Raw genomic sequence first — 18,548 nt, 5'->3', positions numbered from 1 at the left:
TTCGGGTTTATTTTTGGTTCGGGTTTATCGATATGCACAACCCTAATCTGGGAGCCTCAACCTGTATGCATTTGTGGGGCCACTGTTAGACTGGCAACATAGTTTGAATTAGCAAGGAGGTGTAACTGGTATGAACTTTTACCTCCATGTGAAAGTTGTGCATGTAAACATGATGATTTGCACAATTGTAGGTGGGGTTTGAATATGGGTGAATATCTCTGTTCTATGTCTACTTTTGGCACTTTAATGGTGAGCTCTTTTACCTTGGTCTCTGACAGAAATCAATGTGTACAGCAGTAACTGTGCATTTATAATTCATGTTGTCACGGTATCCATTTTTTACAGTGCAATTCTATGCAGAGTTACTCTAGTCTAAGCTTCCAATTGACTTCAATGAGTTTAGACTGGAGTAACTCCACACAGGATTGCACTGTTAATCATCTAGTAAGGTGCAGCTTATTTAAAGAGCAGTTTTAGATGCATGTTAGAGTCTCTCTAAATATTTTTTTTAATTCGCACGCATAGGAATGTGAAGATAAATTGTTTGCTTTAAATCTAAAACCCTGATAAAACATGTTTATGCAACATGAATATCTCCATCCTTAATAAATGTGTGGCTGTTGCCCACTGTGACAGCGATGATAACCTGCTGGCAGGCCAAATTGGAAAGGTGATGGGCAACTTCAGAACTGATAGTTCCAACCTAATATTCACTTGTGCAAACACAGATCCAATCCAGCAAGGGATGCTGAGTGTATAACCTCTGGAGCTAAAATTAAAGGTTCTTATGTCTCATTTTATTCTACATGCATCCAAAAAGCCATCCACGTGAAAAAGCCTCTTTTATTATGCAGATTGCTCTTCCTGGAGTGGAGCAAAAGGGGTACAACCCCCATCCACTAAAAACAATAGCAGAGCATCCACTGATGATAATAGTTCTGGGCTGGACGTATTAAATTCTTTTAACCATCTTATATCTGAAAGTCAAGAATGGCCCCATCTGCAGATGCTTAAATCCACAGATTGGGGCCACGTTGACACAAAACAGATAGTTCTGTAAACTGGGGGACAACCCCCCCCCCAGGTTTGCAGAAGAATCTGAAAACCTTAAAAATTACATTTGGGGGTTTAAATGCACCCCCCAAATAAAGAGCATTTTGGAGACCAAAATGGAGATCAAGCTCTATGAGAAAAGGTTCAGGGACTCTGGAATGTTTAGTCTGGAGAAGAAGAGGTTGAGGGGGGACACAATTGCTCTCTTTAAGTATTTGAAGAGCTGTCACTTAGAGGAGAGCAGGGAGCTGTTCCTGTTGGCAGCAGAGAATAGGACTTGCAATAATGGGTTTAAATTACAGGTAGAAAGGAACCAGCTGGATTTTAGGAAAAAAACATTTTACAGTAAGAGTTGGAATCGGCTACCTAGGGAGGTGGTGAGCTCCCCGTTGCTGGCAGTCTCTAAGCAGCGGCTGGACAAATACTTTTTAGGGATGCTCTAGGCTGATCCTGCATTGAGCAGGGGGTTGGACAAGATGGCCTGTATGGCCCCTTCCAACTCTGTGATTCTGAGATTAATTGTCTGCACATGTTCAAACAATGCACCTACCTTCTGTGTGCTGTGTCCGAGGCCAAGGGATGCTCCTGGCCTGGCAGCAGAGCCTGGGAGTTGCTCCTGGCCCAGCCATGCCAGCATGGAGCCCAGGAGCCACTCCCTGGTGTACAGGAGCCAGGCCCAGCACCGGCCACAGTGGAGGTGTCAGGGAGTCACACTGGGCCCAGAGGCAGCTGCGGAGGCCTGAGCCATGCCAGGCCTGGGGTCAGAGACGAGGGTGGCATGGAGCTGCACCTGGACTCAGTGAGCAAGTAGGTGGGGGGGGAGGGACTCCCCCCATGAGTCTTGCGGGGGCCCATTTGTATATGTGATTAATCATCTTATTTTTTGCCTCTGTCTTTATGACATTTCTATCCCATATATTTACATATGTGAGTTTGTATTTGTGTCTGTGTACAATAATCTATTAAAGTTTGCATTATAAAGCAACATTTTAAGCTGAGACAATGGAGCTATATTTCTTTGTTGGCATAGATTTCTTCCAGTCCACCCCGTGTCAAAAGAATGGGAAAATACATTGCCATAAATGTACAATATATAAGTATCAAGCAACCCATTAAAATCATTGGTATCGGTCAAATGAAACAAAAAAATGCGTTTAAACTGCAATCTATTGCAACCAACAAGACCTACAAAAATGTGCCAGCTTGGTTATAACTTTGGTTATATACTGTGGGTTGGATCCAGCCAGCTTTCTAACTAAGTGTTACCTGTTTCCCCTCAATACAGTCCTCAGCCTGCAAGGCTTTCGTACACAATCCCAAGCATAGCTTTTCTGGTGAGCGAAGAACCATCCTTTCTTTTTCTCCAGCAGAAAAGCTCATTGGATCCAACCTATACAATGAGTCCGTTCTAAATTACATTATTAGGAATGAGGAAATTCTGTATGGGGGAGCTGACACTTGTGGCAACCATAACTTTGTGAAGAGTTCAAGAATAGGAGAGATGAGGGGACTCCTATACATACCAAAGTGTTGCTGCTGTAGCCCTGTGAGTGATTTATTGATTCAGAGAGTTCATCTGCCAATTTCCATTCAGTTCTGGATACATTAAAGTATCTCCTTCTGACCTATTGTCACAGGGGGTGAGAAGTAGGGAACTGGAACTACTTCCTCCAGAGTTTGAGATATACAATGACGGAAAATACACAAAAGTAGGATGTAGCTCTTAAAAAGGGTGAAGGGGTCTCCTTCCCTGGAGGTTTTTAAGCAAAGGCTAGATGGCCATCTGTCAGCAATGCTGATTCTATTACCTTACACAGATCATGAGAGGGAGGGCAGGAAGGTTTGCATCAGTGTTTGGTTCACATGGTGTGGTGGTTAAGAGTGGTGGTTTGGAGCAGTGGACTCAGATCTGGAGAACTGGGTTTGTTTCCCCACTCTTCCACATGAGCGGTGGATGCTAATCTGGTGGATTTGTTTCCCCTCTCCTACCCTTGAAGCCAGCTGGGTGACCTTGGGCTAGTCACAGCTCTCGTAGAGCTCTCTCAGTGCCATCTACCTCACAGGGTGTCTGTTGTGGGGAGGGGAAGGGAAGGTGATTGTAAGCCGGTTTGATTCTTCTTTAAGTTGTAGAGAAAGTCAGCATATAAAAACCAACTTCTTCTTCTTCCTCACATGCCCAGGGTAGTGCCAATCGCCACTTTGGGGTCAGGAAGCAATTTTCTTCCAGGCCAGATTGGCCAGGGCTCCTGGAAGGGTTCTTTTGCCATCGTCTGGGTGTGGAGTAGGGGTCACTGGGGGCGTGTGGAGGGGAGATAGTTGTGAATTTTCTGCATTTTGCAGGGGGTTGGATTAGATGAGCCTAGTGGTCCCTTCCAACTCTATGATTCTATGCTTAAGAAGGTTCAGTAACAACAAAATGGTTCTTATCCAAAACTACTGGGGGGAATTAGCTATTGTTGGCAAAAAACAACAACCCAGAATTGGTGGGAAGCTAATAATAATGTGCTGTCTAGTCACAACCAACTCATGACAAGCTAAGGACCATGGGGTTTTCAAGGTAAGAGGTGAGCAGAAGTGGTTTGCCAAAACTTTCCTCTACATAGCAACTACAATCTTCCTCACCAGTCTCCCATCCAAGCACTAGCTTTCAAGCTATGACAAAATCGGGCTAGACTGGGGCAATCAGCCTGCTTGTGGAGAGTTGTGTGTGTGTGTAAAGTGCCATCAAGTCGCAGCCGACTTATGGCAACCCCTTTTGGGGTTTTTATGGCAAGAGACTAACAGAGGTGGTTTGCCAGTGCCTTCTTCTGCACAGCAACCCTGGTATTCCATGGTGGTCTCCCATCCAGGTACTAACCAGGGCTGACCCTGCTTATCTTCTGAGATCTGATGAGATCAGGCTAGCCTGGGCCATACAGGTCAGGGCTGTGGAGAGTTAGCAGAATGGATATTTTAACTAGAATTTCTGACCATTTCGTACCTGTGGAGAGTTAGCAGGTATGAAACGGTCAGAGATTCTAGTTAAAATATCCATTCTGACCAATAATGCTGCAGTCCTCCTCAGACTCATAAACCCAAAGTCTAATGTAAATTTTCCATGTTCCATAGATGCGAGCAGAACTGCAGGCTTCTCTGCCTCTTTTGCAGTATATAAAGATTTGGACCCAAGCCTGAAACTGGGTGGAAGTCTCACAAGAACAGGTTGTGTGCTAAGATGTTTGGTTCTCCAACTTCTAGTCCCTGTTGGAAATCTAACAAGAACAGACTTTCCTCACGGGGCTCTGCCATTTCCAATCTAGGTTCTGCTGCTGCCAGTCCCAGCTGGAAATTGGTTAGAGGACTGGAGGAGCAACTGAAGTTTTGCTTCAGATTCAATTTAAGGAGAAGCTGTGGCATTTGCTGAATGAGATGTTTTAGACTTTCTGCTAAGTTTCCCCCCACTTCCTGAGTCTTAACAGTTTATAGAGGTTGTCCTAATCTGTTTAAACCCAGCCTCTTCCATCTCTTCACTACTAAGGCTCAAACTCTTCTCTATTGAAATGCCATCTCCAATCCAGAAAGGAATCTGTATAGAAAGAGGAAAAGAAGAGAGGGACGTTAAATAGAAAGTTTATTAATAGGAGCCATGAGGCGGTGTTTACCAGTCACAGAAAAGTGAGGGAGGAGACACTCTGAGGGCCTGAAGGACTTATGAAAGTGGAGTTGGGAGGCCCAGTTTACAGACGGAAATAAATTATAGAAGAGAATAAATGAGAGAAACTAATGCCAAAAGCAGGAACAACCCAGAGAACTAGGACATAAAAGATACTGCATCTTGAAAAGCTATGGCGCTTTTCCCCTACATCTTCTGTGCAGCCTTGTGTATTTATAATTATAGCCAGAAAATCTGGACATCTGCATTGCTATCATCACATTTAAAAATACAAATATAGCATCTACTACATTCCACTTGATTGGGCGGGAAGTAGAATATTATCTTGGCTTCCATTCCTTTTTTTAAAAAAAGTGTATATTTTCATGAACGTACGAATAGTATTGATGATTTAAAAGAGAGAAAGATGCACTAGTCCAAGGATGAGATTTACAGGGCTCATGCACAACTAAAATTTCCATAAATTCAAATAGGCCTATATCCCCTTCGCTTTTTCACAACTTTCCATCTCAGTTCTGAATATAGAAATATTGATTCCCCCCTCCCGAGCGAATGCTAAAATACAATTTAGTTTCAGTCTTTAAAACATGGTTGGGTATTGTATTTAAACTTAGTGTTACTGTAGCTCATACTTTAACACTCTGGTGTATTTTATTTAGGTTTAGCATTTCACCTTTCAGAAGACTACATGTTATACCAGCTAACATGGATGTTAACTAATCAAAAAATAAACTGAAAGCACTTCATCCATTAAGTAGCTATTATAACTAATACTAATTGAAAAATTCACATTGTTATGTAATAGTAGGGAAAGAATACTTTGGTATTCTAGAGCTTCACTTTTTTCTCTTTTTTTTCTTTTTTGCCATCAAGTCACAGCTGACTTATGGTGACTCCGTGGGGCTTCCAAGGTAAGAGACCTTTGGAGGTGGTTTGCCATTGACTGCCTCTGCATTGAACCCCTGGACTTCCTTGGTGGTCTCCTATCCAAATACTAACCAGGGCCAATCCTGCTTAGCTTCTGATATCTGACAAGATCAGACTTGCCTGGCCCATCCAGGTCAGGGCAGTCCTTCGCTAGTTCATCTCAAGATTACTGAGGAAATCAGTGAGCAAGTTTGGAGATCATAAATTCTAGCTAGATATTCCTTGTGCTTACTGCTGACTCTGATCTTCTAGTGCACCCTAAGACATTCGCAAAGGATTCAGGAGAAGAGCTAGACAATAGTTTCTTCTCCTTCTAGGCTTTGGAAACATGAAAAGCAGTGACAGAATCATGACACTTTTGACAGTCTCTAAAGTCCAATGGAAAATTAAATGGATCGCTTCCATGAATTCTGTGTGCATACCAAAAAGGTCACAGGAGGGGCTAGAGCAGAGGTGTCAAACATACTGACCGGGGACTGGATCCAGCCCCTTGAGAGCTCTTATCTGGCCCACGAGCCAGCTGAGTCAGCCACCCACCCCCCAGTCCCAAGCTGGGCTGGCAAGGCATCGCCCAGCCTGACCAAGGGACATTTATGTTGAATCTGGCCTTTGTAACAAATGAGTTTGACACCCCTGGGCTAGAGATCCCAACCTTCCCCCAACTTCCCTGTAATGAGGGAGAAACTGGGGGTTGGTGAAAGTCTATCACTTTGTGTTGTGTGCATCTGGAGAAATTTGTGATCATCCCATTTGTGGACCTCTAAAAAATAATCCGCTGTGACAAACTTAAGCATCACTAAGTTCAATGGGACTTAACCTTGATTTACTTTCTCTGGATCAGGGCTCACGAATGTATCTCAAAAACAACCATTTGCTTCTTTAAGTCCAGTATCATTTCATTTTTCTAAGGCACTTCTGTTTCCTTTCATGGCTTACCTTTTGTACCCATTTCACACAGACTGAGAAGTACACCAAGAATCCCCTGCTTAGAATCTTAAATAAATTCCAGCCTTTTCATTCATTCATTACCTCTCAAGAAAGAGAATGAGCAGTTAGTAAAATTTTATACAATTAGTGCTCTGAGAGTGCTTTAAATGCAAACCTGTAAGAGGAAAGTAAAAACAAATCAAAGTTAATTGTGACTGGCTGGAACAAAATGCTTAAATCAATATGATGGCGGCTCATCTGCTTGTCATTTAGCCATTACCTGGGAGACGGATACCTCCTACTGTGACTGATTTCTGATACAGATTTACTACTGCCTTGATTCTGCAGATACTGGTTAAGCCAAAAGCTATCCCATACTCCCTGTCTCATTATATTGTTTGCTCTTAATGTCCCCACTGGTCTTTTATGCATCCTTTTCTTTCTGCTGGTATGACGCATCCAGGAAAAAAGGGGGGGATACATCTCTCAAAAAGTTAAAACATGAGGAGAGGGGGGGAAATCTTTCACAGAGGAACTGAAATTAACACCTTGTGTAAGTAAATCCTGCCATACAAACAGAGCAGTGTGGTTTTTTAATGTTCTTGGTTTGTGTGTCTTTTTCTTCTACCTACTGTTGTTCCAAACCACCTCCTGAGGAAACTTCACATAGGGATTACATAGGGAGACGAGAAGCATGGAAAAAGGGAGGTGCTTCCCCCTCTTTTTTATCCTCCTGCTCCATCTTCCACCCCATGCTTTCTCACCCGGATCTAAGCTAGGAGATCTTTGCAGAACTCAACCAGGAAATTGGTGGACTCAAGAGCCACAAGCATAAAGCCTGCACCCAAATATACATCAGAATACAGATGCAGTTTAGCCACAATGCATTGGTTTTAATGGAATGGGCATAAGAACATAAGAACATGCACTTGGACTTGCTTCCGATACGTATCCACATCTGGCTGCTCAGGTCTGGTTGTCTGCTGAAAGCAATGCAGTGAGACAATATTATATTGGGTGCACATCTGGTTTCCCGTGTTTTCTGATGTGACAACTGATATGTGAAGAGAAGCCGGATTCTGCGCATGGAACTCCTTAATTGGATCAGAGTTCCTGGCTTCATAAAGACAACATTGGGGATAGCTGCTGTAGCCCCTCAGGTCAAGCGAGAAATTTTTTTATTTGGTATAGAATGCCTGATTGCTGTTGGGAGCCAGGCAAGAGTATAAATACTACACCCATGCTCCAGTCGCTCCATTGACTACCTACCAGTTAATGGGCTCAATTCAAGTTACTGGTTATTACTTATAAAGCCCTTCCTGGCCTCGAGCCCTCCTATCTGCAGGACTACGTCTCCATCTATGCTCCCTCATGAAAGCTGCACTCATCTGAACAAAACTTCTGAAGGTGCTACCATGCAGATGGTTAAGATCCACAACTGCCTGTACACACGCATTGGACACATGGAAGCTGCCTTATACTGAATCAGACCCTTGGTCCATCAAAGTCAGTACTATCTACTCATACTGGCAGCAGCTCTCCAGGGTCTCAGGTAGAGGTCTTTCACATCACCTACTTGCCTAGTCCCTTTCACTGGAGATGCCAGGGATTAAACCTGGGCCTTCTGCATGTATTATCCTGCTTTTACTGCATCGTCTTCTACTTTTGTAAGTCTGTGTCCTATTCCTTTTTCTTTTAGCATTGCTTTTCTAATTTTGTAAGCCTAGTCCTCTTGCATTGTTTATTGGATGCCACATGCTGTCTGATTACAGTTTTATATTGTGTGATCCACCTTGACTGTGTCAGTGAGAAAGGAAGGCTATGAAGAAAAATGAAATAAATATAAATAAATAAATACATTGAGCAAAGTGGTTGCACCAGCGTGGGTGTAGTGGTTAAGAGTGGTGGTTTGGAGTGGTGGACTCTAATCAGGAGAACCGGGTTTGATTCCCCACTCCTCCACATGAGCGGCAGACGGTAATCTGGAACTGGATTTGTTTCCTATACATGAAGCTAGCTGGGTGACCTTGGGCAAGTCACAACTCTCTTAGAGCTCTCTCAGCCCCACCTACCTCACAGGGTATCTGTTGTGGGGAGGGGGAGGGAAGGTGATTGTAAGCCGGTTTGATTCTTCCTTAAGTGGTAGAGAAAGTCGACATATAAAAGCCAACTCTTTTTCTTCCTTTTTGTCTTGAGGGGGGGGGGAGTTCCAGATGTCCTTGGAGGATGCAGGCTTGATAGTGGGCATTCCCCAAGACCACTTCAAACTATTTCTTTCCAAACTCTTTTAAAAATCATTTTTTAAAAAATGGAAATAACACCATGGGGTTTAAAGAGAAAGCCAAGTAAATCATGCTAATTCAATAAAGGGGGGCATGTTCATTGTTTATATTGTTTAAACTTTTTTCTTTCTTTCTGTCAGCCTCCCCAAAGTTGCTGTGAAGATAATATCTGTCAGAGTCAGTAAGTATAGTGGACACTCAGTCTCAGAATGACCACAGCAGATCATTAGGGAACTGTAGCAAAACTGCAAAGACTCTCTCCCTTGCCTGCTTTGCTCCATCCCATTAGGTTAAATGTGGAAAAACGCTTGAAAACCTACCGGGAACACATGTGTAAAATGGAGTGTAAATAAGTCTGGGGAAACTGTTGTAGAAATGGGGGGCTTGGGTTGCAAAAGCGCAAAGGGCAAAATTGTGAGGGAATATAAAAGGCAAGCGACTCAGGAAAGACACGATGAAACAGATAGCCGGATTCTCCTGTCTAGGAAAGCTTGCCTTCTACCTCCCTTCCTCTCCACGCTGACATGTGTGTGTGGTGGTTATTGCTGTTGTGATGATAAAGGACATTCAGGCTTAGTAACACCTTTATAATGACGGCAAATGAGGGATTTAAGGTGCAGCACACCCTTTAAACCACGTTTTAAAAGCCCACCAAAAATAGGGGAAGGGGGTTACCTTGGGCTAGGTCCTATTTAGTGATGGTTGCGCTGTTTCCCTCTCTGACTGCAAATCAGCATTTTTAGTGGACAATAGGCTCAGCAGTGGCCTTATGATTGCCTCTTTTCAAATGGAAATGGCTATCCCAACTCCTCTGCCAGATTTTTTTTTCTCCCCTCCTTACCGGAGCACAAATTGCAGTTTGCAAGGCACTGAGAGGGGGAGAGAGAGAGAGAAAAAATCTTAGCTGAATATCTTTTTTTTTTATTCGGCAAACTGACATGTAAATTACCCTTTAAGTGCTCCACTCTAGGGCTCTGATCATCTCCTAATTGTCACAGTCAATTGTAGCCAACAGTCTCTTCATTCCCAAGCGCTTTGACAACAAGCATAAGGATCAAAGCGGCATCAGCTCCCTTCAATATCCTTCTGTTTAGGATGCTACAAAAAGCCTGGAAAAGAAAGGTGTAAGGGCATTACTGTAGAGGAAACCAAGAGGAGAAAGTATTATAATAGTCATTTTCTCCTTCTCTAATATGATAGAGTCTTATGTGTGTTGCTACCACTGATTTGGCATAAATACATAAATAGCTGCGGGAACGAACGGGCTCTTCAGGTTGGCCTAAGATGTCGCGATTCAAAAATAAACAGAATAGCAGCATTTTATTACGAATTCATCCAGACGGGACTGCTTCTCCCCCCTCCCCACCCCAATTCTACAATGAATAACGGATTCGGTGGCAATTTCCTTGGGGGGGGGGTTTAAAAACACACTCGGTCTTTCAGGTTGTTTAATCTGTTTTCACTCTTCTGGATTTGGTAGGGGGAAGCAGAGGTAAAAAGGATCACAATTATGTCATTAACACTGCATATTGCTATCAAAGTGGAGTATTGTATAAAACCAGAGGCCCTTTGCTTTGCTAGGTGATAGCCTTAAGGAACAGAGGCCTGAACCAGGATGAGGTCCTTCCCCAGCTTGTCTGACACCCTCACTGGCACCAGCTGTGCCTTTCTGAAGGCAGGAGGAAGGCAGAGCAGAGCTGATGCTCCTGCTGCCGTGATGGTTTCTTATACCTGACCCTGCTGGAGATGCAGTGTTGCCAATCTCCCGGCGGGGCCTGGAGATCACCCGGAATTACAACTGATCTCCAAACTACATAGGGTTGTCAGGTCCCTCTTTGCTATCGGCAGGAGATTTTGGGGGCGGAGCCTGAGGAGGGCACGGTTAGGAAGGGGAGGGACTTAAATGGCATAGAGTCCAATGGCCAAAGCGGCCATTTTCTCCAGGTGACATGATCTTTATCGGCTTGAGATCAGTTGTAATAGCAGGAGATCTGCTATTACCTGGAGGTTGGCAACCCCAAGACTACAGTGGTCAGTTCTGGAGAAAAAATGGCTGCTTTGGAGGGTGGACTCTATGGAATTATACCCCACTGAGGCCCATCTCGTCCCCAAACCCTGCCATCCCCAGGTTCTACCCAAAATCTCCAGGAAATTCCTAACCTGGAGCTGGCAAGTCCAAAGTCTAGGCCCAGACTAGGCCTGAGCTCGCTTTAGGATTGCCACATCTCAAGATTGAAACCTGAATTTTCAGAATTTTACGCTGCTTCTTGTAATAAGGGAAAGAGCTTCTTGTGTAAGGGAAAGAACAAAATCTAGGAAACAGCCCAGAACCATCATAGATGCTCCATCCCAGAGTCAGCAGCCACAGCCTGATTCTTTCTCCTGGCATGTTAGATAACAACCTCTGCTCCAACTTCATCCATACTTTACTTCCTAGTGCTTAGACTCTGCTCTCCCTGTCACCTGAACCACTCCATCTATACACCTATTCAATTATTCAAGGCTGATCTGTGCAAATTAGTTTATTTAGGGAATGTATCTGTTGTGGGGAGGGGAAGGGAAGGTGATTGTAAGCCGGTTTGATTCTTCCTTAAGTGGTAGAGAAAGTCAACATATGAAAACCAACTCTTCTTTTTCTTATAACCTGTCCTGAAGCCAGAGTGGAAAAGGTCCAGAGCCCATGAGTTATCCAGGAAGACCTGGAGTTGGTCGGCTACTGCTCTCTCATAGTAATTAATCTCTAGAGGGAACAGCCTGCTAGCTGACTTGCAGCAGCTGAATAAGATGTGGCTGGGTTTATTTCTCCTCTGCTCATGAAGGTTACCAACCTCAAGACGGGGCTTGGAATTCTCCTGGAATTACAACTTATCTTCAGACTACAGAGATCAGGTGGGAGCTTTGGAGGGTGGATCGTACAGCACCACATACCTAATGTGAGGCTCCACCCTCAAAGCTCCAGGAATTTTCCATGACCGAGTGGGAAATCCTACCACTCACAGGTAATTACAACTAGAGCATGAGCCGAAGGGCAGCAGCCAAAGAGATCTTGGCCAAAAACATATGGTCCCTTAACCCATTTTATTCCCCATTTCAGCCAGGATCAAATTGACCCGGGCTGGAGGGGAAACTGTACGCATTACCTTGAAAAGCAGGGACGAAACTGTGTGCCAATCAATCCATGTAAACAGAAAATGTGGGAGACGTGCAGAGTTCCTGTTTGATCCTGACTGAAACGGGGAATAAAGTGGGTTAAGGGACCATGCGTTTTTGGCCCTTGTCCTTTTGCTTTTAGCCTGTGGGTCATAGTGGTGGATCATGGTGGAATATATGAGAGAGAGGGAGCAAGAAAGATCTGCTCTTCACTCTGGTGTGTCCCCCCCCCCTCTGGAGTTCTCCTATTTGTTTTTGTTGTTTTGTTTTGTTTTTATTGTCTTTGATTCCCCATGGGGGGGGAGTGGGATACAAATAATGTAATAAATTCTGCTTTTAAAACTGGTGAAATAAAATTGAAAGAACAATTAAAAGAGGAAATGGAACTGCCCCTTCTCACAGCTGAGTTGTCTGCCTGGGCCCCAGATACTCCGGGTTCATACGCAGCCAGTTTTAAAACATGTGTAATTGCTTATGGTCAACATCCAGTCGCCACCAGATCACACATTAAACAGATAACCACTATTATTATAAGAGCTGCTTCCTTGACCTCATATTTTGGTCTGGTTCAGCTTTCCTGTACTCTACCAGTTTGGTTTGGAACATTGTGCCAACCTTGTCTCTGTACATGTCATTTTCGACGAGTGGAAGTGAGCCGTTCCACAGAAAGCCCATGTTTACGTGCACAAAAAGAGTAAAGTCGAGAAATATGATTGCAGTGTTCTTGCAATGTTTGTTTTAAACAGTGTTCTCCTCTCTTTTTTAAAGTTAAGGTACAGAGTGTGTTGTTTGGCAAGAAAATCTGACTCGAAAACGTTTAGGCAACTGCATATTTGGAAACAGAAACCTTTCCTTAAAAGTATGGCTTTGTTTTTTTAAAACAAAGCAAAAGTTATGGCAATTTTAGTTTTTCAAAGACCAGAAACGTTCCACTCATTTAGCACTAGCTAAAGTCCAATTAAATGTGATGGGAGGGCAGGCAAAAGGGAGGATATATCACTTCCCATCTTCTACTTCCATCACTCCCCAACCTAAGGTTGCCAGGTCTCTCTTTGCCACTGGCATGAGGTTTTTGGGGTGGAACCTGAGGAGGGCGGGGTTTGGGGAGGGGAGGGACTTCAATGGACTTCAATGCCATAGAGTCCAATTGCCAAAGCAGCCATTTTCTCCGGGTGAACTGAGAACCAACCTCTAGCAACTATGTCAGAGCCTCAGGGGCCACTTGGCCAAGACCTTTCACCGGTAGGGTTGCCAACCTCCAGGTATTAGCTGGAGATCTCTTGCTATTACAACTGATCTCCAGCTGATAGAGTTCCGTTCACTTGGAGAAAATGGCCGCTTTGGCAACTGGACTCTTCCCAAACTCCATCCTCCTCAGGCTACGCCCCAAAAACCTCCCGCTGGTGGCAAAGAGGGTCCTGGCAACCCTATTCATCAGTAATGATAGGTAACTGGGGTCAGTTCTCCAAATGTCTTTTCCCATTTTGCAGCCAGTTTACAAGAGGAAGCAACATGTGAGCTAATGCCCACTGTTTGCACCACTGAGCTGAGCGACCCCTGCAGCACTGGCTTGTCACACCACAGGGGCCACTCGGCTTGCTTTGGGGCCCTTTTCACTTCCCAGCCTACCCTTGGCCCTAGTGCTGTGTGCTCTCTCCTTGAATCCCAGTCTGGGCGGGTGGGGAGCTTTCGAAACATATTGCCCCTCTTCCACAACCTTGAATGCCCTTCAGGAGAGGGAACAGAGATATTGCTCCACCATGGGATCCCTGTTGATTGTAGCTGGGCCACCTAATATCAACTCAAGTTTGAATCCCACTGCTATGTTGTCCCTCAATGAAGTGTTTCCTTTCAGACTCGATTCCCTGTTCTCCTCAGGCTAGCCCTGCTGTGGCTTAAATTTCTCCTCACATCCTTGACAAACTACTCGCTCCTCCACCACACACACCCTGCTACCCTGTGTAGGATCCATTGCTACAATGAGTACTGTTTCTTCATGCTTGAGAAGCTATAGTGTGGTATTTACTGGATTTTTAATCCTCTCAGTTCATAGACATTTGAATGTGCTCTCTACAGACACCCCCACCCCCAAGCAGGCAAGTTTTGGTTGAGACATTGTTTGGGGTTTGCCTCTGGATATATATATTTTTTCCATATATGAGTGATAGTAGTGCTTTATCTAGTGAACACAGGGCCAATCCTAGCTAATCAGGGACCCTAGCTAATTGGGGATCATTCATTCAAACACTTTCACAACTCTTTTGCATCAATCCTTCTCCAGATGACCTAAAGTGGTTTTAAAAGCAGATAAATGTTTTCATGAAGTGGACCCAATATATACTCATGAAGTGAATACCCAATATATTGGATTCAGCCCCAATATATGATGGGTGTCTCACTCACAGAGTTATTGATATTATTTAGGAATATCCCACTGAACATGAGTCCTAAAATTTGATACGCATATGGTCCAAATGTCCGCAATTACAAGAAACATCTGAAAAGTGAAGATTTGCTCTTATCTTCCTCAAAATTGGGGGGGGGGGGCTCTAAATGCTCCCTCAAACAGCTATGGTATTTTAGAGTCATGCTCGCAAGACAGTTGGTTGTAAATGTCCACTGTGAAGGGAAGCCCAGGAGGAGCTGATAACAAAACAGGAATTTAAATTTTAGTTGTGATAGCTGATGGACTTTTTTTCCTCTAGTGATAATTAAGCAGTTGGTTCTAAAGAGCTACTGTGGAACTCAGTTATGTTATAATTAAGAGCGGATATATCGGTTATATCTATCTAAAATATACCATAGCATGGTTCTCCTGCTCACTCTTTGCTTTCATTTGACACTGAACAACCTATGCAAACAAGTCAAGGGTGAAGTTGGATGTAAGGCAATACACGGCCTCATCTTCAGTTCAAGCACAGGAACGGGAATCCAAGCATGGGTTGGAGCGATCCTGCCCCACTTGCCTTGTGCAGGATGCCACAGGAGCCACAGTAGCAGCTGCAAAACAAGAAATTTTCATGCACTGAACTACCATAGGAGGGGCTAGGATTTGGCCGTTTGTCAGCAATAAAACATGCCTACTACAGTCAAAACACTCTTGTCAGATGGAGCGCTAAACCAATCATGCATCCAATACTAAGCATTTGCACCCAGCAGTACCGAGTAATGTCAGATTTTACAGCAGTCTGCTGTAGTAGCTCTTTTCACGATACTTTCCAAGATTATTAAAAGCCTAATCTGTGTGCTCCAAGTTCCAGCCAGTCAACCTAGATTTATAAGGGGGAAAAATTCTTGCCAAGTTAATTTGCTAGAGGTTTTTTTTTTATTATTCTTGGTTGTTGTTCCATTGGTTAATGTTGTGGGTTGATATGTATGATTGGGCTTCTGTAACGGCATTTGATAAGGACCTAAACAGCAGGCGTGGATAACAAAAATCTAATGAACTGATAGCCATCTCTAGCCTGAATATCATCACATGCTGTCCCTGAGACTGCCAGTCAGGTTAGGGCCTTCTTTCTAATCTATGCAAAAGGAACAGATTAGAATATCAAAGGTAAGATACCAATAGTTGCTGAGGGCATTAGAGAGGTCTCAGCAGCAGCGGTTTAATGCCAGCTATAAATGCAAGATCTAAATCACTATCAAAATGCACCATCAGCAGCATCAGGAACCAGTACGGATAGCTGAGACCCAGAACTGGCCAAACAAAGGATTTATTTCTCCGTAGCCAATGGTGGGAAGCACAAAACAGGAAGGGGAGAAGATTGAAATCTGGGACAAAAAGCAAGCCACTCAGAGGCATTTATCAAAGACAGCACAGATGGAAGCCGGTAAAGAAGAACAAGAAGCCCAGACAACACAGAAGTACTTGGCTGATAGGATGTAAAAAAGAATGTTTAATTGAGCCTAAACTGTTGGTCTTTCCTTCTTTAATTGAATTTAGTATTTAATGCTAAGTCTGTGGTGCTGAAGGGGACTTAAGCGCTGCACCTTTAAAAAAAAAAGTTTGAAACTGATGTATTAAAAATATACTAAACATTTCCCAGGGGATCTCAGATTAGAAACTCCTGAGAGGTTTTTCTCCAGAATAATAAAAGGTGGCCCTGAGAGGACCCAGTTCAAAGTAGGGCTGCATCATACGACGAGGGAGTTTTAACTTTTTCTCCTAAGCCATTTTACTGATCTCATTGCCCTCAAACTACAATTTGCCCTGCAAAACAAACATCTGCACTAGGAAAATGGTGTGGGGCTTCTCCCCATAGCACCACAGGCCCCTTTCAAATTCTCCCCAGAGCCGCTTTTAGCCTTTTAAAAAAGCTACCATGGTTATCTTCTCTTGGAAAGTTACCATGGGAGACTAGAGGTGCCAGGATCCTAATCCCTAAAACTCACAGGGCATGGCCTGATGAAATAATATCAAATAGCAGTAACAGTATTATTGTCACTTATAACGAAGAATGCACAACTAAGTCATTATCTATGAAGGCTAGCTCGCAGCCCAGAAATTATAACCTACAGCCCTGGGAATGATTCCCAAAACCTGTTTCAGGTTCCAAGACCGGAACCTGGCAACCCCTACAGGAGATTCTTATCACAGATTTTCTGGGTTGTGACCAAGGTGGAGGACACGCTTTGCATTCAGAAGGACCACCGTTCAGTTCTTGGTGTTTCCAGGCCAAAAAAAAAAAGCTCTCAAGAAGAAGAGATAGGGAAAATCTATGCATGTGCAGCTTTTCTCTAAAGAATAATGGCAACAGGGGTATGGCGTAGGGTTGCCAACCTCCAGGTAGTAGCAGGAGAAAATGGCTGCTTTGGCAATTGGACCCTATGGCATTGAAGTCCCTCCCCTCCCCAAACCCCGCCCTCCAGGGAAGGAGAGCTTACCACCTCCCGAGGAAGCCTGTTCCACCGAGGAACCGCTCTAACTGTTAGAAAATTCTTCCTAATGTCTAGACGTAAACTCTTGATTTAATTTCAACCCATTGTTTCTGGTCCGACCTTCTGGGGCAACAGAAAACAACTCGGCACCCTCCTCTCTATATATGAGCAAACTGTCCCACCTAGCAGTCCAAACATCAGAATCATTTCAGAAAATGCTCCTTGTGATATATATTCAAACATCTCAAGCTCAGTTATGGGGCAAGTGAATGCCTCACTGTAGTATCCTCTGATGCTTGTTGGCTTAGGGGTGCACTGACCTACCCAGCTTTCAGTACACCTTTCTGTCAGTCCTGCTCTGTGATAAAGCCACAGGAGATTCTGTTCACTTCAGTAGACGACCTTTCTATTGTTTCCAGCTTGGAAGACACACTTTTGAATGGAGACGTCCAGCACACACTGAGCAACCACAGCCTAAGCATAAACACGAGATCAGGTAAGGCCCTTATAGGGTTACCAGGTCCCTCTTCACTACCGGTGGTAGGTTTTTGGGGTGGAGCCTGAGGAGGGCGGGGTTTGGGGAGGGGAGGGACTTCAATGCCATAGAGTTCAATTGCCAAAGCAACCATTTTCTCCAGGTGAAGTGATCTCTATCGGCTGGAGATCAGTTGAAATAGCAGGAGATCTCCTGCTACTACCTGGTGGTTCAGCAAAAACAGCACTTCACAAAGTTAGACACAATGATTATAAAGTAGTGGTATTTGATGCCTTGTTACAAACAAATAGTATTATAGGTAAGACTAATTTATGATGTAGTGGTCCCTGAAGAAGGCGTTAATCGCTGAAACAGAAAGATCACCGGGCTTCTGTTGAGAACAACTGCACTACTGAATTGCTACTCTTAAGAAGCATAGCTGTGGAAGAAAGGGAGGTTGGCACCCCCTTTCATGGACTTACCTATAATACTGTTATTTGTTTGTAACAAGGCATAGTCCTCTCTTCAGCGTTACTTTTAAGGCAATAATTAACAACACATGTTTTTGCCTACATACTATCAGTGGTGGATATGTTATCAAATACCACTATTTTATAATCATTGTGTCTAGCTTTGTGAAGTGCTGTTTCTAGTTTGCTGAGTATCCTACAGCACGCTAACCTTTGTTTACCACACTACCTGGTGGTTGGCAACTGTTGTGTATGTACATAGTTGGCAGACAGGCAGGGGAACGGAGGAGCTTGAGTCTTGGACGAAAGATACTAAACCCTGCACACGCAATTGGCCCCCTGCCAGCAAGCGCCATTGGTCCTAAGCTGGCACGCACCATTGGCACTCCAGGGTTGTTACCCCCTTATCACGGATCAGCGGGGGAGTGGCCACTGGCGGCCAGGGTAGCATATAAGCAGAGCCATTTCCACTGTATGCCCAGTTCAGTTCTTCACTACAATAAAGCGTTGTTGTTGGAACTCCATCTCGGCCTCGTGTGTCCTCCCCATGCGGACTTAACAGTTGTGACGAAGGCTGGTAGGCAGTCAGGCTTGCTACCAAAATCACTCTCGCTGAAATCACCTTCGATCTTCCGCGACCTCACGGTGCCCAGTAGGCAGTCTGGCTCGCCTTGCTGAAATCTTTGCGACACACCAGAGACGCAACACCTCGCTACTATGGCCACCAGAGG

Source organism: Euleptes europaea, chromosome 15 (assembly GCF_029931775.1).
Source record: "Euleptes europaea isolate rEulEur1 chromosome 15, rEulEur1.hap1, whole genome shotgun sequence".
Lineage (NCBI taxonomy): Eukaryota > Metazoa > Chordata > Lepidosauria > Squamata > Sphaerodactylidae > Euleptes > Euleptes europaea.
The sequence above is the reverse complement of the archived record's forward strand: the minus strand, read 5'-3'. Positions refer to the sequence as shown.